We start from the raw sequence: 22927 nt of genomic DNA on the forward strand, positions 1-22927 counted from the left end.
CTTCATTTCATCCGCCAAAGTAATAGTCCGATTTCCAGATTGGATGAAGTTCTTTCCTAGAGTCAAATCTGTCACAAATTGTTTCAGATGCTTGGTGATCTTTTAAGTTCTAATGCTAATGACTATTAATACCTTTATATTTACCTAATTAAAAATTTAATAGGCTTAATGATGTAAAGTCTTCTACTTCTCTCTGTGCTCTCGTCTTTAGAGTCTTATTGTAGCGTTGGCCTACAATCTGGGGTTCGACCACAAGAGGATGTCAAGCGTCTCTAACTTTCATAAGGCTTATGTGTCGAGCATAAAAGTGTTTATTTACACATATGACACAGTAAATGTACATAAGACGAGGACAGAAACCGAATAAGAACTGACTCGAGTAATCTAAAACGGTGGCTTATATTCACTAAAACAAGGAAATAAACATCGAAACATTTGACAGGAACTGACCTATTTTAATCTGTCAACTTAGAGGAATTACTGTGGAAATTCAGAATTTATAATATTAATATAATCATCTAGGAAATGGGCATTTGACAGAACTCGAGAATTTTATTATGTATCTAACGTACATTCAAAATTTACAATGATTAATAGCAAATAGCGTAATTATCCCAAGGGTCGTCAGGTAATTACGCTCTTTGGTTAATAGGCGTGCAATAATTTCAAATCAATTGGACAGAATGGATTATGCTGGACATAATGGATTATTATGGCCGGCAAAGGGCCCTTTGTGGTTGAAGCTTGGGCCCCCTGGAAAATCTAAGGTGGGCATGTGCCCACCCCTGACCCCCCCAAATGGCGCCTCCGTTTTTTTCAGCTGGAAGTAAGGAGCAGCATTAAAACTTAAAACGAACATAAATTATTACCCATATGAGGGGCTCACCTCCTCCTAATACCCCGCTCTTTACGCTAAAGTATTTTTAGTAATTTCAACTATTTATTCTACGGCTTTTGTGATTCAAGGGTCATTCTTAATAAATTGGGACAAAATTTAAGCTTTAGTGTAAAGAGCAACGTACTGACGAGGGGGAGAACCCCCTCATATATGTAATAAAAACATGAGAATACAAAACTTCTTTACGTAAGCTAATTTATAAGTTACGTATATCTTTTACTATTAAAAAAATTCGTAAAAAATTAAAAGTACTAGTTGCCTTTTTAATTAACCAAAAAATCGGAGGGCAACTAGGCTTCCTCCCCCGCTCTTTTTTCTCAAAATCATTCGATCAAAATTATGAGAAAGCCATTTAGCCAAAAAAAAAATATGCAAATTTCATTTTAATTATTCCTCTGCGGAGAGCCAAAATCAAAACTTGCATTGATTCAAAAACGTTCACAAATTAAATAAAAAAAACAAAGTTTTTTTAACTGAAAGTAAGGAGTGACATTAAAACTTAAAACGAACAGAAATTACTTCGTATATAAAAGGGGCTGCTTCCTCACCAACGCCCCGCTCTTTACGATAAAATTTTTTACTGTTTTAAAAAGAAGAGTTGAGAGAAAGAGTCAAACTTTAGCGTATAGAGTGGGGCGTTGGTGAGGAAGCAGCCCCTTTATATACGAAGTAATTTCTGTTCGTTTTAAGTTTTAATGTCGCTCCTTACTTTCAGTTAAAAAAACTTGTTTTTTTTTTTAATTTTATTTTATTTTTCAAAACCAGAAATTCTGGTTTAACTGTTGCAAGTTCATTCTCAAGCACATTAGTTTTATTTTCTATCGATGAAACACGATTGGTTAATCTACTTGTATCAGATTTTATCTCCAGTACATTATGTTGGAGTGCCTCATTGTTTGTATTTATGGACTGGGCCCATTTCCAGAATTTTAATAATACTCTCAGCATTTGATCTCTGACAATCAGTGAGAATGCTACCATCAGAATTATTTGTTGGATTCATCAAAGGGTCCGATAAGTCCGCTTCAATTCGGTTACGTTTACCGCTGCCTTTCTTTCCCATAGTAATGCTATGAAAATTAGACTATTCGCCTACCTTTATATGAACTATATTTACCCTTGCTAGTTCCCAGCGTGCAATGAACATATGGGTTAAAAGGGCACGTCTTACATCCAAAATAACTTTCTTAAAACAGAAATCGCTGGCCAAAAATTACAGGACGCAGGAAACTCCTTCTTATCCAATTATCAATTAAAGTTGTTTCATGCTATTGCGAGTATTCACAGAGTCAAAAACATTACATAGCATTCACTGCGTTAGGTTAAATGCAGTCAAACAAGTTCACTCACTGACTGCTGAAAGAGAACTGAATGTTATATATTTAAAAAGAGAAGTTTATAAAGAAGGTTGTAAGAAGGTGTAAGAAGGTTATATGTTAAAAAAGGCTACAATAATCTGAGTTTATTCCTATTGTTGGAAAACCAGAGTTTTTTATTTTTATTTGCTTCAATTTTTTCGGCGTATAAACAAGTCAATATATATATATATATATATATATATATATATATATATATATATATATATTGGCATCCCATTTCAAATCGCTAGTCAGATTGACCCCTAAGAGTTTTGTTTTCTTTATAATTATTTCATTAGGTATTGGGGTTATAAATGATGGCTTTGATTTAAGAAAACTAAAGGTCATAATATGAGATTTATGGGAGTCCACTTTCATTTTTGACTTGGCTGCTTCACTTGCAATGTCTTCGAGAATTCCCATTGCACTGCTCTTAATATTTCTTCTCCACTTTTCGAGCAATTAAATGTCACCCAGCCAAACTTCCATCGATTGGCTGATTCACTAGCAAGATTGTTAATCATTACCAAAAATAGTAAAGGATCTAAAAGTGTGCCATGTGGAACTCCGCAAGAAATAGGGAGTGAATCAGAATAAACATTTTTATACTTAATAGCTTGACTCCTATTTGACAGAAAAGATGCAATAATATTGACTAGAAAATGGGGGTTCTTAAATTCATTCAGCAATTTTTCAACTAAAACATTATGACTAACTAGATCAAACGGCTTTTGTTGGTCAATTAAAAGGATATTGAGCCAGGTATCTGGCTCGTCAAGTAATTTATACACAGTATCGAGGAGACTGACCAGGTAATGTGTCGTTGATAAACCTTTCATGTTTCCGAATTGTTATTCATCAATAAGTACAAGAATCGTGTTTTTAATACAGTTTAGAGAATATTGGTGTTAAGGTAATTGCTTGGACTCCATAAAAATCTAATCTAACACCTTTCTTCTGTATGCGTGTGATGTATATTTTTTTTCCAGCAACTGGAAATGAACCACATCTAGTTATTGTATTAAAAATATTTAATATATGTTTTAATAGCTTATGAGGAAATGCTTTTACTAAATCAATTGGAATGTCAAGGGGGCATATTGAAGTTTTCTTTAGTTTACGTATTTTCGCCTCAACATTAACAGGTTGTACTACAGGGATTTCCCGGTCTGTTGCTGGGGTGGGGGAATACGACATGAGAGAGCGGGAAGGGTTTGTACAATAGTGGCAAGGTGTTTATTTAATGAGATAGCTGTAGTTTCGGGGGGAACATCAAGATTAAAGTCAACATTTTGACTGTTTTACCACTAATTACCTTGGCTATATTATACCACTGCTTCGGCCGTGCTTTAAAGAGTTCACTTACTTTATTACGGTAATACTGGACTGGGCTGAAGCTTTCCGAATCTGCTTCTTTATACATTTTTTTAGTAGGTTAGCTTCTTCAATTTTTCTTTATCGGAAAAGTCTTAATTTTTGTCGGATTAAACTTTTTATGGTATCATTTATATATGGCTTATCATTAGAAGTTTTTGTTTGAAAAGTTCGGCTTTCTTATTTGATTCGTCGGTAGCAAATACATCTTCCCATTGCTCTTCTGAAAGCCATGTACCAAAATTGAGTGTATATTGTCGATACTTAAATACATCAAATTTATGCTTGCGGATATGATCTTGTATCGGATTTAGCGAAAGCGTAAGATGTTAACTGCCACCAAGTGGAGGCAGGGAATTGGTTCTTTAATAGGATTCATGCATGTTTAGACAAATAATGCCAAGGGAAGTACCACCTTTTTTGGTTGAGATATTAACAATTTGCATTAAGTTAACCTCCAGACAAGGATAAATTGTATTTAGTTCATTTCGGTCACCGGTAAGTAGGATCCCAGCGTTTGGATGTTCAGACTGGAGGTAATCAAGCGATGCATTGAGTTTTTCCAAGAAGTCTCTACGCTGCTCCGATTTTCAGCCGGGTGAATATTAAAAACAACCAACAATAATATTAGTTAATGGGTATGGTAGAACTTTCGGTTTAACTTTAATCCAATCATCTCATCATGCTCATTTATTCCCGGAACATTAACTTCCCTTGGCGACAAATTATTACGACGAAAAATCATTACCCTTCCACCCTTTTTACCGAGGCAATGATCATGTGGGCGGTGTTTAATAAACTCATTGAAATAAGCCATCCTCAGAGTATCCAAGTTTTGGGACTGAAGTTCGAATATACAAATAAAATCTGATGCTAGCTTATTGGAAATAATTTCAAGCTCAAAAAGTTTTTGCAAAATTAAGGCTTTCTGCAATATTTAATAGCAACCTAGGGAAATGGTAACGTAGTTTATTATTCTTATGTTTACTATTATGAGTACTAGAAACACCCGCTTATCTGGCAAACGATTTGAAAAAGGAATTTGAAGGTGAGAAGATTTATAAACACTTTATGGAGTTTATCATATTTTGCAGGAATAGAAGTGTTATGGGTAGGCTCAAGATCAATTTTCCTAGTAGTAGGGTGACTACTAAACCGGTTTTGAAGTGGGAGAGGAAGAGGTTCAGTTTTGAAAATGGAGAGTAAATTGAGAGAGCCATGGGTAAAAGTTTCCTGGTGTCCAAACGATTCTACAAGATCAGTTTCTTCTAATAGCGAAAACCTATCACTAAGTGATATGGCGTGGCTTATAGTCGATAGGCGGGAAGATGATATCTTAGGAAGGAAATATCTTGGGATTGGCGAAGGATCGGTAGGGAAGGAGGAAGGGGGAGAGCACCAAGGGGAACTGAAGAGATATGCTAAGCTCGACTGACCCGCGGTGACCGGGAAGAAGGGATCCTGTAAGGCGATGTTGGTATTGAATAAGGTTTGTCGTGGGCGCGATTGGGGGAAGGAGAACCGAAAAGCGGGTTACTTTGACGCAGCTCTTGGCCCCATTGCCTCTACAAGTTTCTTGGAACCGGCTCAGGTCTAGTATTATTGCTTGAAGCATTGCCCCCATAAGCAACCAGACTATGGTGTGGCATTCTATAATCGAATACTGGATCATGGTTAAAATGAGACAAACGGTCAAAATACTTAAAAGACACTGAACAATTAATGTGACATTTAAAATCACTATGAGCAAAACTGCACAATTTGTTGGCACAAGCCAACATAGGAAAAAGATCGACATGATCAAAATTGCAAGCAGTTGCTTTGCACTTTTTCAGTATTTATTTTCGGCATTTGTGTAGAAATTGCAGTACTCTTTTTTGTAGCAGGATCCTTCTTTGAAACACTTGCACTTTTTGTTTACACGGGTATTTTCTCGTTGATTTGGTCGTTTATTCTTATCAGTAACATTTTGTTTTAATAAATGGACATTGCTCACCAAGTTTGCATGCACCAGTCGATATAAAAAAGAAACACTTATTCTTAGATTCACGTCTTCCGGTAATTCCTAGTCCTTCAGAAATTTTCGCGACATCATCACAACTTTTTTCGAACATCTGTAAATTCAGAATGTCAATTTTGGTCCGTTTGATTGACAGGGATCGGGCTTGAGATTCAAGTTTCATTTTCATTTTGTGGATTATTTTTTTCAAGTTTCGGGATAAAATTGTTTTTTGAAAGGCAACTCCTGGGACAATTTTGAAGGAGTGGGTTTCCCATGGTGGGGAAAACATATTGTTGAGGTTAACGACAGAGTATGTAGGAGTATACCAACAGGGTGCTCAGTTACAACAGCCGTAACACATGAGCTGCATTTCCAGTTGGGATTTTCTTCGTGTAACACTGGTGTGATTCCAGCGCTCGGGAGATGGAACCATAAAAGGTACTTCAAGCACTGATTTGCCACATCTTTCCCACACGACCTCTCATACCCAGAGCATATATAATTAGCTCTAGCTCGTGTCATATTCAATGTACAATTTTATTGGTAATACAAACAGTTAATAGTCCAAAATCAATAATAATTAGCTGTCAAGTAATTCAAGTTCTGATTCTGGAAATATTTTCAATAAAATTCCATAGGAAATCAAACAACTAAACAATCTAAGTTCAAATAATTTCAAGTTCAAGGTTGATTAAGAAGTCCATAGGGAATTACAATTAAGTCCTACTGTATAATGAGATTATATCCAGATTATATCCAATAGAGGTGTTTACCATAAAACGTGACAAGATCAATCCAAGCAGCGAAGGTAAAAGGTATTTAAAAAAATGTGTAAAGTAATAATAAACGTCAGAGAAGAACAAATATATATTGTCAAAATACTTCCGTCAGCAACAGCTACATTGAGTCAAAAATAAAAGTAAAGAACGAAGAAACATTACGGTTTAAAGATAAGTGCAAGCAAGAATTAAAACTACTCGAAAACAAAAGCGAAGATCAAAGAAATATGCGGCTAAAAGAAATGCCACAGGAGAACAAGGGAATACGCTGTTAAGGGTTAAGCGGCAATGATGATTACTAGCATTTGTTGGAAAGTGAGCATTAGAACGTGTAAAATAATGGAGGGAGAGACAAAGAATTATGCTGTTAGACGATACAACCCTTCAAAGTTCTATGAGTTCTCAGGAGAGCCCTCCATTTTCCCAAGTACCCGAACAAAGCTTACCCATTTTGAGATTACTACTTACAACGAGAATCGATACAAGCCTATTTCTTGCCAAGTGCCAGGGCCCAGCTTCGAAATCAGCAACATGTTTCTTTTGCTCAACGATCGTAGGTACACGTTTGTTTCTTTATTGTCTTCCCTAGGGTAATTTTATTAAACCAATGGTCTTAGGAGATCGGGGGATAGTTTATTCGAACGGGAATCGAAAGTTTTATTGTTCTTCTTAAGTGACCAAAAGTATGAAGGGCAACCACCCTTTTTTCCAAGATTGTTCAATCAAATTTCGAAAAAGCCATTTTGTTTAGCATAGTCACATTACATCGACTTCTCGAAGGCATTCGACAAAGTCTCAATACCCACCCTTCTTAAAAAATGTGCAGCTTATAAATTGGGTAAAAAAACAATTGCATTTATTGCTGATTATCTAAATGGACGAACTCAGCAGGTTGTTGTTGGTGAAGCTATGTCATCCTCAATTGATGTTTTAAGCGGAGTCCCCCAGGGTAGCTGCCTGGGTCCAATTTTATTTTGTTTTTTTATTAATGATCTGCCTTCCTCTGTTCAGCATTCTACTGTCAAGATGTTCGCGGATGATGTAAAACTTTATCTACCAGTACGAGACCAAAATGATGTGCAACTTTTACAGGAGGATCTTGACTCTCTAACTTATTGGTGCGAATCTAATTCCATGTTCATAAACCCTTCTAAGTGTGTTGTTCTACACTATGCTCGTAAACTCCCACCTGTGCATACTTACCAGCTGTCTGGCATACAAATCCCTTCTAACGAAATAGTGCGTGACCTTGGTGTTTACTTTGATACCCAGTTGAAATTTGATAAGCATGTTTCGGAAATTGTAAAGAATGCAAATTATCGTCTATCGTCTATAAGGAGAAGCTTTAGTAGATTCAACCTTCGTAATTTCTTACTACTATATAAATCAATGGTCCGCCCTCTTCTTGAGTATAATACTTCTGTTTGGTTTCCATTAAGTCTAACGGATGAGCATAGCATAGAAAAGGTTCAGAGAAGGGCCACTAGATTGGTCCCATACCTTCAGCGCCTTTCTTATCCGCAGAGACTTTCTAGGCTTCAACTCCCGTCGTTGAAGTTTCGTAGACGTCGCAATGACCTTGTAAATGTGTTTCGTATAATTAAAGGAGTGGATGATGTTGATCCAAATTTTTTTTTTTAATTTAGCCATTATCACTCTACTCGTCAGCATGATTATAAATTATATCCCCCAAAACCACTGAAAAAAATTGGTCAATTATCTTTTGTTAGTAGAGTTGCCGGACCATGGAATGGTTTGCCTTTGGAGGTTGTCGAGGCAGAGAGTGTTCGAAATTTTAAGAGTGCATTAGTAAATACGCCTTTCTATTTAGACGCTTTTGTTGTGTAGTGTCGTTTTATTTAGAAGTTTTTGCTGTTTAATTTGTCGTTGCCAATTTACTTTAGATTAGTATTATGATTTTGTGTTTTTGTGTTTTTGCGACAAGCATTAATGCTTACCGCTATTCGTAATAATAAATAAAATAAATAAATAGTCAAATGGTCCAGTAACCTTGCTTTAGGGATGAAAATTTGTCTTTTTTATTTTATGTAATATTTTATTTCAGTAAAGTACAAATCAATTTAACCACTGCATACGTGGAGGGGGTTGGTATTTTGTCCTTTCAGAGAGCTCTATTTCACTTTTGACCTATACCTATACGTGACCTATATGTAGGTTATCTGATATTACCGATTGTATTTCTTCTTAGTTATACCCATAACAGCGCTATAATAGGGCATAATAGGGTTATAATGGCATTCACTATTCTAGGATATTTTTGGCTTAGTGATTACGCCGGTCCAGGCTATATGTTCTGCCGACAACCTGGCACGGCTCCACAGCAGATCACAAATTAACTCTCTTTTTGAAGAAGCTAAAGATAAATTCTATTTTAATGGCAAGTATAGGGCAACTACCTGGATGTGAAATACTAGACTCAATAAAAGAGGTAAAAATCTAGTATAATGACTTCTTGCTATCTTGGAAAGGGGTTAGGTTAGGAAAATGAAACTTTTGGGGATGGGTCTACAGGCTAAAGTATGTCCCGGGAAGGTATTTTGAAGTACTTACCTCCACTCTCTCTCTCTCTAGAGGGTCCTGAGCTTTTATGACCTTTAAAAATATGTGTGTTATAAAAGTGAAACCTTGCAAAATAGATCTTCTGCTTGAATGAAGTACAACAACATTGTTTTCAGCTTCACAACTTCACTCAATCGCAATTTTTAAGGTTTTAAAGATATGCAAATACATTTCCTAAATTTTGAAAAAAATACTTTGATATAGCTCTGAATTCTACTCAAATAACAGGAATTGCATTTTCAGAACTGAAGGCAGAGAAAAAGCAACTGGGAACTGAAAATTCAGGTAAAATGTTGTTTTGTCAATATTTCAATAGGTATAGACCTGTCATGTAGGGGAATTTTAAGGCCCTCTAGAGAGAGAAAGAGTAGAGATAGGTAGGCCTACTTTAAAATACCTTCCCAGGATATAGGCTAGTCCTACTTTGGTTAATTTATAGCAAACCATAGGCTATAAATGGCTTTTGTATAAAGTGAATATATTGCTTGATGCCTTTTTTATGCTCTTTACAAATATAATAATCACTTCTAGGCTACTACAAATTCAGGTTTAAGCACTTTTAGTTCTTAAAAATGAAAAATTTTCAAAAAATTATGACAGTTCATATAACTGACTTACCAATAAAGCAGACATACCACTTGATGCCTTTTTTTATGTTCTTTGTGAATATAATAATTGCTTCAACCACAAATTCAAATTTAAGCACTTTTTAAGCTCTTAAAACATGATGAATTTTCAATTAAACTACAAGCTAGGCTATCTGTTGTTTCTGACAAAATAATACTACATTTTCTCTATGCCATTTTTAACAAAATAATACTACATTTTCTCAGTGCTAAAATTATTTATAATAAGGCTAGGTTGGGTTAGGTTAAAAAGTGCTTAAATCTGGATTTGTGGTAGAAGCATATTATATTTACTAAGAGCATAAAAAAGGCATCAAGAGGTATATTCACTTTATACAAAAGCCAGTTATATGGTTTGCTATAAATTTACCTATAATTTAGCCTTTAGACCCATCCCTGAAAGTTTCATTTTCCTAACCTAATCCTTTTCCAAGATAGCAAGAAGTCTCTAAACTAGAATTTTACCAAAAATATGTCATAAGGGCTATGTATGGGACCATCAAGTGGAGAGGGGGTGCATTTGAAATTGAATTGACTAGTATATTTGACACTAATAACAGATCAGTTGACACTAATCTGCTTGAGTCATATGACTATATTACAAAACTACTGGAGTTGGGAATCCCTGTTGACATGATCCTCCTTGATTTTTCAAAAGCATTTGACAAAGTTTGTCATAGGAGACTTGAGCTTAAGCTACAATCTATTGGTTTGGAGGAAAAAATTCTTAAATGGATTCTGGATTTCTTGAGGAATTGTGTTCAGTGTGTAAGACTGTTTGATGCAGATGGCAATCTTATTCTATCCTCCTTTCAGAATGTTATTAGTGGGGTTCCACAGGGTAGTGTTCTTGGCCCTACCATGTTCAATATTTTCATAAATGATGCTCCTCTAGTGCTTAAAAGCAGGATGATGTTATATGCTGATGATTCCAAGGTAATTGGTCCTGCTAGCACTCTTGAAGATACTTCCCAACTTCAAAATGACCTTGATCTCCTTAGCATGTGGGCAAAATTTTGGCTGCTCACTTTCAATGTGTCAAAATGTCATGTTTTACACTTTGGGCACAAGAATATCAACACAACTTACTCTCTTTATGGTCAGCTCCTTTCTCCAGTATTGGAGGAACATGACCTAGGAGTAATTGTTGACAATGATCTTAAATTTAGCACTCATGCAAAGAAGGCAGCAGCATCAGCTAGCTCATCACTAGGGCTCATAAAAAGAACAATTTCCTCCTATTCTCCTAAAATTCTGAGCCTTTTGTATAAAGGACTTGTTTGGCCAAGGCTTGAGACAGGCATGGTCCCTGCATCCCCCTTTTTCAAGAAAGATGCTAAAATTCTTGAAGATGTCCAGAGAAGAGCTACTAAGATGGTGAGTGGACTGCATGAGCTTCCTTACCCTACAAGGCTCTGCAAGCTGAAACTCCCAACTCTTGCTTATAGAAAAAGATGGGGTGATGCCATTCTGGTTCATAAACTTATTCATACAAAGGCAGTTCCTGGTCTTCTTCCTCTGGCGTCTCAGGATTCTTGTACAAGGGGACATAACTTCAAGTTATCCAGGCATTTCTCCTCAAAGTGGCAATGTGCCCATTTTCTTACCAACTGTGTTGCCAACCTCTAGAACAAATTACTGCCAGATACCATTGCTGCCCAAACCACAGACAGCTTTAAGAACCATCTTGACAACAAATGGTCAAAACAAGAATGGAAGTATAACTGGGAAGCACTCAATTTGGAATCAGCAACATCAAACCACTAGTCAATGTGTATTTATTCAACTATGTGTCATTTGTTATCAACTCTGGAGTTTCTACAAGGAAAAATCCTTATATTGCTCCAAGCTGCAATTTTAAGGTAATTTTTTAAGGTAGTGTCCTTGTCCCTAAGCCTATGTCTGTTATGGAATATAATGTATAGAACAATGGTTTTGTAAGACCAATTCATGGGTACTTGCATACACTTTCTCGTGCCATATTACATCCACAAAATAGGCTAGTTCAGATGTGTTAGGGCCCAAATTGGTAATTCTGCCTACATTCCAGGACTTAAAACAAGCTGGGAAGTTGTCTTAGCCTATCTTTTTGTGTAAAATCCTACTTTAGCTACTTTTTATTTTTGTTGTTTAGGGTTATAATAAATAATATATATTATTATAATAATAAATATAATAATATTAGGGTTATAATAATATAAGCAACAAAATTATAATAAATAATACATTTTTTACCTGTCACATACTTCCAGATAAAAAAATTTAACCAGATAAAATAAAGACAATAAGATCAATAAAATAGTAAATAGGATAACTTTAAAATCAACTGTTATAGAGGAAAAAAACTTATAAGGAATGAACCATACCAGTAATATTGACAAATATACCTGAAATGTTCATGTTTAGTCATCTAGCCCAAGGAGGAGATGTGTATTGTCCAAAAGCAAAATGTATTCTCATAGCAATTCCTTACTATTTCCCTCTCTTTCATATTTTCTACAGTTGAAGATGATGTGACATATGTCTTCATGCACTCCACATATGTTGCAGTTGAGGGATAGGGGCCATTTTCCAACAAAACAGTGTTGATTTTGTCTTTGCATGGCCACATCTAAGACAAAAGAGGCAAGTTGAAAGGATGCAAGATGTGAGGTACATTTCTTTTGATGGTTGCTTATAATCATAGAGATTCAGGAGCTGGATATGGGAAGAATGGAGCCAAGTTTCTTCTTCCTCCAAAATTTTTTTACTGATTGAAGACAGGAATTCAGGACCATTTATTGGGATTTGAGTGATCAGACCCAGTTGAGAGGCTTGTTTTGCAGCCTGGTCTGCTAATTCATTTCCTGTTACACCACAGTGGGATGGAACCTGTATAAAAAGAACTGATATACCCTTTCTTGTAATTTTTGTAACCAAATTTTCAATCTCAATGGCAACATTTCTTGCTTACTGTTGCTGGTGTGAGAGGTAATCCAGAGCTGACAGTGAATCAGTACAGAAAATATACTTCTAACATTTGATCTCTGATCACCTTGATATGGCTTGAAGAGAAAACTTAATTGCCATAAGCTCTGCAGAGGAAATTGTTGGGCTGGGGGGTAAATGGTAGGAAAGACACTGACTCTGGGAGTTTATAACTACTGCACAACTGCATTTTGTTTCTGTCGTTGAGCCATCTATTTAAACTTGTATGTAGTCCTGATATTCTGCCAACTTTCCCAGCAATATGATTTTCATCAGTGCTTGGGGAACACCCTCCTTTTTTCCAATGCTAATCTTTGGGATAATCAATTTCCGATTCCTTTGGAGGTGCTAGGAGAATCATCATCCAAATCAAATGTCAGTCTGGAATTCTCCATGAACTCTTCCATGCCATGAAGGCAAAGAAGTCTCTGGAAAGAGGGCATCTCTGTTGGTTTAAAGTGGACATCAGGGTTATGGTGACTGGAGTGAAGAAACTCAATCCCCACTTCATAGTACATAGCTGCAATATGAGTAGATTCTAGGCTACCAAGGGCTCTTTGTAAGATTGCATGGAGGGTAGTGGCAAGTTTATTCAGGAGACATTTCTTAGCAGATCCATATGTGAATGATCCATGGTCATCTTGGATATCACCACTGACTTGACAATAATTGAAGGAAAGGCTGTGGGGGCTTGTATTAGGCAGAGAGCATTAATGAACTGTTGGCTTTGTTTTGAGACTCCCAATCACCTCATCCAGATGGGGTTTCCATGTCTTTTTTTGGTGAAATACAACTCCCACAAAGCATGCATATTCTGCACCTACAATTCCTTGTCCATTCAGTTTCACCTGCTGTTTGAAAGCATCCACGTTATGCTTTTTGTGGAAAAACACACTAACTGACTTATGGCTTGAGAAAACCATATTACTATTGTTTGCCCAAATTGATAGCATATTTACAGCTTTTTGGGAGGCTGACTGTAAGCATAAAGGGTCTCTCCCACAGCTGCAACAGCAATATCATCAGGCTAATGAAAAAGCTCTGCTCCAAGGACATTTTCCAGGCTTATATCATGACAATAAACTGAGAAGAGAAGTAGACTTAGAAAAACCCCTTGAGGAAGTCCAATGTCATAAGCTGTTCTCTTAAACTCTAAGTAGAAGCCCCCTAAGGAGGCTTGGAGTTCCCTACCCATCAAGAATTGGTGGATCCAATTTACCAGTAGGTCTGGTAAACCCAGTAGAGATAGCTTTCTGATTAGTTGCCCCATATCAACTCTATCAAATGCTGAGTCCATATGTAAAAATATTGCATGGACTGCTTTTCCTTTTTTATAGCTTTGTTTTATTAGATGCTCTAGTCTAACTAGGGCATCTGTGGTGCTCCTTCCAGGGAGAAAGCCAAGCTGTTCAATTTGGATGTAGTCTGTTAATGGGGCTAAAACTCTTTGTTTTATTACCCTCCCGAAAATTTAGGAGAAGTATTTGCATATCTTTAAAACCTTATAAATTGGAATTGAGCAAAGTTGTGAAGTGGAAAGCAATTTTATTGTACTTCATTTAAGCAAAAGACCCAAGGTTTCCCTTTTATAACACAGATTTTTAAAGCTCATCAAGGGTCAGGACCCTCTGGAGGGAGAAGGAGTGTATTTTAAAATATCTTCCCAACCATACTTTAGGCTGTAGACCCATCACTGGAAGTTTTGTTTTCCTAACCTAACCCCTTTCCAAGATAGCCAAAAGTAGCTAAAGTAGAATTTTACCCACCACTTTAATAGTTAAATCACTAAGAACCTCCTTTATACCACTTAGGAAGTGGATTGTTTTACCTTAAATTGCGTTGGCTAGCATCCTGTACATAGTTGACGTACTAAACCAATGAATCTCCTCAACTTATGACCTGTGAACTTATGAAGACCTTTTGAAAAATTAGGATGGAATTCATAAGGTTCAAAAATTGTTGAATTTATTGCATTTAATTAGAAGTTTATTTTAAATCCATGCATGTGGGAAAAACAACTTTGAAATATCCAATATGCTCAAAAATCAGCCACATAAAAATTACCAAAAACTACTGGAAACTACAAATAGTCAACTGATTTAAGACCTGAACCATTGTTTGGTAGTCCTAATTTCTAAAATAAATCAGCAACAATTGTTGTAGTATTATAAAGTTTGTGTTTTATTAGTCTTACTTCAGAATATGTGACAAATGAATAAGTTTTAAAGCTTTTTCTCTAATCATAATAATTATATTCCACATGGCAAAAGAAAATATCCCAGGCACTGTTTGTCTTGCCCTCTGCAAGGTTTTAGAAACTCAAAGAGAGCCAAGTAGACCTACCCTCTGGGTTTAGTGGTCCAACTCTAGTTGCATAAGAGATTGTGCTGTTGGGATTGAGGGTTGTGTACTAATCTCATGAACAAAGAATAAGAAAAACACAAATTGAGAAAATGGTTCAAAGCCTGTGGCAGGTATTGATTGATAAATCCAATGAACAATTTGCTCTAATGGAGAAACTTAAAATGGAAAAGACAATAAATAAAGAAATTAATTGGAATCATCATTTTGAGTCTTTTAAGTGTTGGCCCTAGGAAGGGTCATCATATGTAAGCTGATGTTATCCAAAAAAAATCATGTGCTGTGCACATATGATTCAAATGAATAAAGATTGGCCAAAATCAGCAGGGATTCAATTTCCAGAAATAGCCTAGTTTCAAAGTATATGGATATCTCTGTGAAGAAAAGACTTGACTATTTATCCTAAAAAGAAATAAAATATAGCATAAATTTACCAAGTCATTCATGCCCATTTTTATTCTAAAGAAAAAAAAATTATGATCAAACTCCTGTGTACAAGTAGGCATAGGTCAGTGATCTTATTTATTTTTATTTAAACTTCTTATTTGTCTAACTTGAAGAACAAATAACCAATAAATATGGGTGCTCTACAAGTTTCAGATACCAGAGACAATAAACATTATCTAACAACTATCCATTATCTAACAACTATCATTAATCTCTATTTTTTGTTAATTTATGTGTCATATTTTTGTCACAAAAGATAGGGGAGGGAGAGGATTGCAGTGAAAGAAACGTTTACATTATTAATTAGGATACTTATCATAAGGTGAGGCCTCTGACATATTTTAAAGACGTAAGTAACATCTCTAAGATTTCTTAATGTTTGTCCTGAAGCTCTTTTATATTCTTAAGGGCTAAACCAGAGAATAACCAACCTTACTATTAATTCTCTTTTTGTCCCTTGATGTTCCTGCAGCTCCTTTTATGTCTCCTTTTAAAAGAAAGGTATAACAGATAGATATAGTAAATCTATGGGCTTAATATACCCTGTTGAAATCAGAATTGTGAGCTGGTTCTGGTCTAAATAAGTTCTGGGCTATGAAGCCCCTTTGACCCTTACTCTCCCAATCTCGTTGGTGTGCATTTGGTTGTTCATAGAATATTTGGGAAATGATGATCAATGATCAAACGATTTTCTTAAACTGAAAGGCAATACACTTGGGGGCGTGAAAGAGGTACTTTTGGGGGTTGGTTACCTCTAAAATTAGTATAAAGCTAGTATTCATTTAGTGAAGCATTATTGTTGACCAAAAAAAGGAATATAGACATGCCAGCCGTATTCTTGATTTTGGCTTCATTTTGTTTATTTTTGTAGCCTAATTGGGATAGGGGGAGGGCAAATAAGACAGACAGTATATGTATAGCCAATAAAAAGGGGAAAGAAAATGATATATGAGCTTGATTTTCTTGTATTCTTTGCATATGAGCCCGGGTAAAGAGATTGCACTCTAGGTATCTTTGTTTGTACAAAAGTCCATGAAAATTGTTATCAAAACTTCAATATTAAAAACAATGTACATTTAATGCTGACAGTGAGCAATCCTTTGCTATAATTTAATACCTTGATTTAGTTACTGAGGTTAATTACAAGGTCATTTCATCATGTAAGTATCTGTATTTAATGGCCAATTAAGTGACCAACACAAATAGTATCCATAATGCATGCAATGGATTATTGGCAGTTTTGCATGTGGCCAGGTAGCTCAGTATTTTGTTTATAATGGATGCTATTTAGAACTGCTACTGCTTTATGCAAAAAAAATGTTGTTAAATTTTGAAAGTATTGGGTACTAACTAATAATTTCAACAAAGAAGTAAGTTGGATAAATAGAAAAGAGGCACCTAGGCTGGTAGAACACCAATAAAACATTGGTGTGTGTACTGGGAACTGGCTAACCAAGGGTCCATTTCTAGGCTTCCACTTCTAGAAGTTTCTCCCTATTTTAGGGGAAAGCCATTTCTTTTAGGGACACAAACTTTGTATTTAGGGATGCTAGCATCTCAGTATTTTGTTTATAATAGAGGCTATTTAGAACTGCTACTGCTTTAGGAAAAAAACGTTAAATTTTGAAAGTATTGGGTACTAACTATAATTTCAACAAAGAATAAAGTTGGATAAATAGAAAAGAGGCATCTATGTTGGTTGAACACCAATGAGATATTGGTGTGTATGCTGGGAACTGGCTAACCAAGGGTCTATTTCTAGGCTTTCACTTCTAGAAATGTTTCCCTATTTCTAGGAAAAAAACACTTCTTTAAGGGACACTTACTTTGTATTTAGGGATGTAGGGGAATCTAGGGTAAAGTAAAGGTTCCCAGAGACATTCAGGAAAACTTGATTTCTTAAAGAAAGGGTTAAAAAATTCTCAGATTGTATATGCTCAGTTTTCTTCAAAAATTTTATGCTACAGCACTAGTTTATGTTGCAAAGATCAGCACGGAATTTCAAAAAAGCTAAAGTGTGAGTGGTTAATCAAAAATTCTACACAACACAATTTAGAGAAGAATTACCAACAAGAAACCACCTCAGCATGTATTCATTTTCCTATCACATGAAGAAAATGTCCTGTACTTTAGAATTTTAAAGAAGAACACAGTTGGAATGAAGAGGGGGCCCAAATTGTACAATTTGTTGTTCAGTTATTAAGACTTCACAACACCTCAACTTTAGCTGTAATAGTAATGCAAAGTCAGCAAACAAAACAAGAAATATTTTTTTCAGGACAGAAAAAAAAAACTTGACACTAGTGAGCTTCATATCAAGCTGCCAGGAAATGAACCAAAAACATTATTTTGGGAGATTATTTGTTTATTAAGGTGCAATGATATAGTTTAGCATGGTTAATCTGACACTTAAGCCTGCTCCAGTTTGGTTAATTACAACTGTAATTGGTAGGAAAAACAACAATATTTGAAGCAAATAAGCGAGCAAACATATTTCGCATGAAGCTAATAGGAGACTATATATTTTTAGACTCCAAGTTCTGTTTTTTCCAAAGAGGAATAAGCTAATCAACCATCACACTCATTCACTTGGTATTCAGTCTACTAATTTAGATGGCCTCCTGTTCTGTTTGGTTTTTAAGGAATGCCTTTGACTGGTGTAAATTTTCAACATAAGAGAATATTGGTTAGTCTATGCAGTAATTGTAGAATAATCTACTGGTGGCTTCTTTTTACCATGATCATCTGCAAACCCACAAGGGACTATCCAAATAGAGCACCAGCTCGCTTTGTAAAAAAAAGCTCATGTATTCACTGGTGACTTGAGTAGGATCACTTGTGAATGTGTTACATGAGCTTTTTCTACAATTTTGGCTGGTTCTGTGTTTGGATTCAGTAGAGTGAAAATTTTCAAAACAAAACTGATTAAGCATATTCTGGCATAAATGTAGCCAAAAAGTAAGAATGACCTATGTTAATTTTTTTTAAAAACCAAGATCAATATTACAGAAGGGGTTGACCCACATTGTGAAGCTCATTCTGCTAGGGATCATTCCCTCCGCACCTAAAAATCTTGGTGAGAAGTGACAAATTGATATAAAGCTAATTTTTTTTCCTTGTTTTTCTGTGGTCTGTGGTAGGCCTTATCAAATACCATGTTAAAAAAAAAATCGTATATAATTTGTAAAGGTGATTGTAAAGGTGTCGTCTCTTCAATCTGCTCATTCTGCAATTCCTACATCATTTAAAGATTTATACTATACTCCCAAACCCTACATCCCTACATTTATTAACTCCGAAGGCAATTGGTCCCTTTTTCGTGAGATATTAAATGAAGTAGATTTTTCCTTTGTTTCTTCCAATTCTGATATTAGTGCCATTGAGTCTAATTTGAAATCAATCCTGCTGGAGTCAGCTAAATTGGCAATTGATATGGGGCAACTAATCAGAAAGCTATCTCTACTGGGTTTACCAGACCTACTGGTAAATTGGATCCACCAATTCTTGATGGGTAGGGAACTCCAAGCCTCCTTAGGGGGGCTGCTGGAGTCAGCTAAATTGGCAATTCCAATGACTAGGTTGCATTTTTACAATGGCTCCAAAAGACCCAAGAATTGGTGGAATGATGAGTGTAGGGATGCAGTTCTGGCAAAAAAGAAAGGCTAGTAAAATGTTTCAAAAGCACCCATCTCAGTCAACAGCAATCTCTTATAAGCAATCATGTGCTAAGGTGAAACTACTTTGTAGGAGAGCTAAACAGGGTACATGGATGAATTTCAGCTCAAGTATCAGTTTTAGAACTTCAATTTAAAATATTGATAATCTTATTAGCCAACTAAATAGTGGAAAGCAGCCTAATGATGATTGTAGATATGATATCATTGAGGATGATTATCCAATTGTCTCAGATAAAAAGAAGGCAGATCTGTTTACTAGTATTTTTGAAAATGATTGCTTGGATTTTCATTCCATCCGACCTCCTTTTTGCAATCTCCCTCTTACCTGTTCTTGTAAAGGCACTCTGATGAAACCTTTTTCCGAAGATGAATTTTGTGTAGCACTTAATTCTCTTAATATCAAGTCTTCTCCAGGTCATGATGGTATTTATATGAAATGGATTCTTGAGTCCCCAAATGTGGTTCATACAGCCCTCTTAAGTCTTTATAATCTTATTTGGTCAAGTCAAAAGTTCCCAGATGCCTGGAAGATTGCTCAGGTATTTCCAGCTTTAAAACCTTTTTATTCATCTAATGATCTCAAGTCTTACCGTCCTATATCAGTATTACCTTCCTTTAGTAAAGTTCTGGAAAGGCTTGTCTTATCAAGAATTGAGTGGTTTGCTGAAGTCAACAATCTCTTTCCTAGTGAACAAACAGGTTTCAGAAAAGGATATAGCTCTTTAGACAACATTACCCGGCTAGAAATTGATGTTTGTAACTCTTTTAAAATAAGACATGTCACAATGGCTGTTCTGTTTGACTGGTCGGATGCCTATGGAAACGTAGTTCACAATAAATTATTGGAAATCTTAATCAATCTTGACTTCCCTTATTCTTTTATAAGTTTTATGAAGTCCTTTCTAACTGATAGATGTTTTTACGTTCAAGTAAATCAGTCAAGAGGTGAGCTATGTCCCATTACGAGAGGTCTTCCTCAAGGTGCAATATTGAGCCCTCTTTTATTCAACTTGTATGTTTATGAATTTCAGGTATCTCATGCATCATTTGGCCTTAATGCAGATGATCTTATTATTTGGAAGTCGGGAAGGGATATTGGCCTTCTTCAAAGTCTTATTCAACAGGATAGAAGTTTAGTCCAGAGATTCTCTTTAGCATTCGGCTTCCCAATCTCAATCAGTAAAACTAAAGCCATTATATTTACTAATGGTACTACAGATCCTCCTAATCCACTAACAATTTTCTCAAGGGAGATCCCATATTGCAATTCAGCGAAGTTACTTTGTTTATTAATGTATTCTAAAATGCAGTGGTATGAACATATTAATTCTCTGAAATCTCTGATTATTCAGAGACTTTGTATTCTAAAGAGACGTGCTGGAAGTAAGTGGGGATGTCGCCCAAAAATTATTTTGGATTTTTATAAATTATATATTCGTCCAAATATAGAAAATGGGATTAAAATTTTTTCAGCTCGTCCTCCATCCTCATTCAAAATCCTTGAATCTTTACAAAATTCTGCTATTCAAATAGCTTTGGGTGTGCATAAGCATACTCCTCTGTCAAAGTTAAAAATACTGTCGGGATTGGCGTCCCTAAGTGAAAGAGTATCCAGTCTAAGGATTAAATATTTCTCACAGATCCAGGCTTATGGAGCCAAGCATGCTGTATGTGCATATACCTTTGCTGGGAAGTCAGCCTGTCCCAATGCCCATTCATCATGGAATCAGTTTCAACTGGAGGTCCCAAACTGGAATCAACATTTGCTTTACGCATATCCCTTTACTGAGTCCCCTCCATGGGAAATGTGTCCTCAGAGTTGTCAAGTAGAACTTATCTCTATTAGTAAAGACTGGATTCCTAATTACGAGATCCAGACTATTTTGGCTGAACAGATCTCAAAGGCATACGCCAACTATAGAAAAATATATACAGATGGATCTGTGCAGAGGGAAAGAGCTGGAGCAGGACATCCCTGAATTTGAACATCTATTCTCCTCTCCCATTGGGATCTTCTATCTTGTCTGCTGAATTATGTGCCATCCGCCTGGCCTTGGATGCACTTATAAATTATAACATTGGAATCTGAAAATATACTCTGTCTCTCCAACTCTAAATCAGCATTACTATTGATCCAAAATATTAATAGAATTGCTAATGACAAGGATTTATATAATATTAGAAGACAGCTTCTTAATCTTAAGATCAAAGGAAATGAGGTTTATTTTCAACATGTTCCAAGTCATAAAGGTATCAAATATAATGATATGGCTGATTCTCTAGCAGCAAAGGCTTCCATGTTAATTCCTAGTCCTTCCTCTGACCTCAATTCACGAGATATTATCAGGCAAAGATCCAATGTTAATCACAGTAAATTAATTTTACCTCCATTTCATACAAAATTAAATACGGTGCTATAAACTGGCTGAAATCAGGTGCCCTATTTCTAAATTGCTTGTTATTTAATTGGAAGCTACATCATTCTCCTTTCTGCCGAGTCTGCTTTTCAGCAGATGAAACAATCCAGCATATATCATTTGACTGCCAGACTCAGAGTGAGGAGACTATTGCTCTTAAGCGTTTCCTCTCCATGGCTAAGATTCCAAATACCTATACAGCTATCCTGGATTCTAACCTGCCATGGGAAATTGATCATAAGATGTTTAAGGCAGCGATTGATATCTTAAAGAAGAGAAATATTGTTTAGTAATGATTAAAGCTTGAAGAAATCAATTTTTAAAAGGACGTAATTTATCTATTGTTTTTGATTGTGCAGAAGAGAGCGAGAATGAGTAGGAAGAGCCGTATTGGTACCGGCCGGCCTAGTGGCCTTAAACTGCTGGGGACAGGTAGCTCAGGTACTCGCACTTCCCACAATCAATAACAGTGTATTATTGTTCATAATTGCATATATTCATTGTTTGCAGACTGGAGGAGAATAGCGCTTCTAGTGACTAGTTTTCTCAAGAAGAAGTCAAAGAGGTGAAAGGACTTGTTGTTAGTCCATATACCTCCCTACAATTTTTGGAACTGGAACTGGATTTGTACTCATAACATCGGCGTTATGATGTCAGCATGACCATGTTTACTACGTTCACCTCCTGACGACTTCTCTAAAAAGAAAACTGTTCCAGAACCAAATCAACCCCGCCCCCCCCCCCCCAAAAAAAAAAGAATGCAAGAAAAAGTTTGTCAACAACTGGCTTCAACTACCAATATTATAAATGGGTCAAGAAAAGAGTATCAAACACGTATAAAAATACTTTTCTGCCCTACTGTGAGTTCTGTTTTGGTAGAAAAATTTCTTCATGAGTTATATCAGTTTGAAAGTTTAAAGGGGTTGACAACTTCAGTAGTAAGGTACACCCTGAAACCAAAAGTAGGCCGATACAGAAATGGTATCAGATGTGCCTCCTAAACTTTAAAAGTTCTCTCCTTGCTAAAGAAATTAGAGTTGATCCTGTGCTCCTTTCTAAGTGGTGACGTTAGAAACTTGGTCTACAGCAAAAAAGTCAACTTTTGAACTAAGACAGATGGTTTTTTTTTACGGCAGTCGATAGCTGTTGATGACCTGATCAAAGTATATGTGATTCATTTTTTGGTAGAAAAATTCCTTCATGAGATATGCCAGTTTGAAAGTTTAAAGGGGTTGACAACTTCAGTAGTAAGGTACATACTGAAACCAAAACTAGGCCAATACCAATTGTGAGACATATAGGGGAGTTTTAAGCAACAGTCGGCTGTTAGCACATAATCATCTTCGGCAATGAGGGGTTCGCAACTTTTGCTAGTTGGAGTACCTATTGTTTGTTTCTGGTGTATTTGATGGTAAGGCCAATTTGGTCCCAGTAGTAAGAT

General features: G+C 35.9%; 1 protein-coding gene across 1 annotated transcript in view; it reads left to right on the top strand.

The window, feature by feature from the left end:
• Nucleotides 1-8799: 8799 nt before the first annotated feature.
• The window catches only part of LOC136031855 (adenomatous polyposis coli protein-like), a 127465-nt gene continuing 113337 nt past the window's right edge, over nucleotides 8800-22927 (top strand). The window contains exon 1 of the mRNA XM_065711720.1: nucleotides 8800-8860. The gene's annotated coding sequence lies outside the window, so the exon portion shown is untranslated. The remainder of the gene's footprint in view (nucleotides 8861-22927) is intronic.

The sequence above is a fragment of the Artemia franciscana genome, chromosome 10, assembly GCF_032884065.1.
Source record: "Artemia franciscana chromosome 10, ASM3288406v1, whole genome shotgun sequence".
Taxonomy (NCBI): Eukaryota; Metazoa; Arthropoda; class Branchiopoda; order Anostraca; family Artemiidae; genus Artemia; species Artemia franciscana.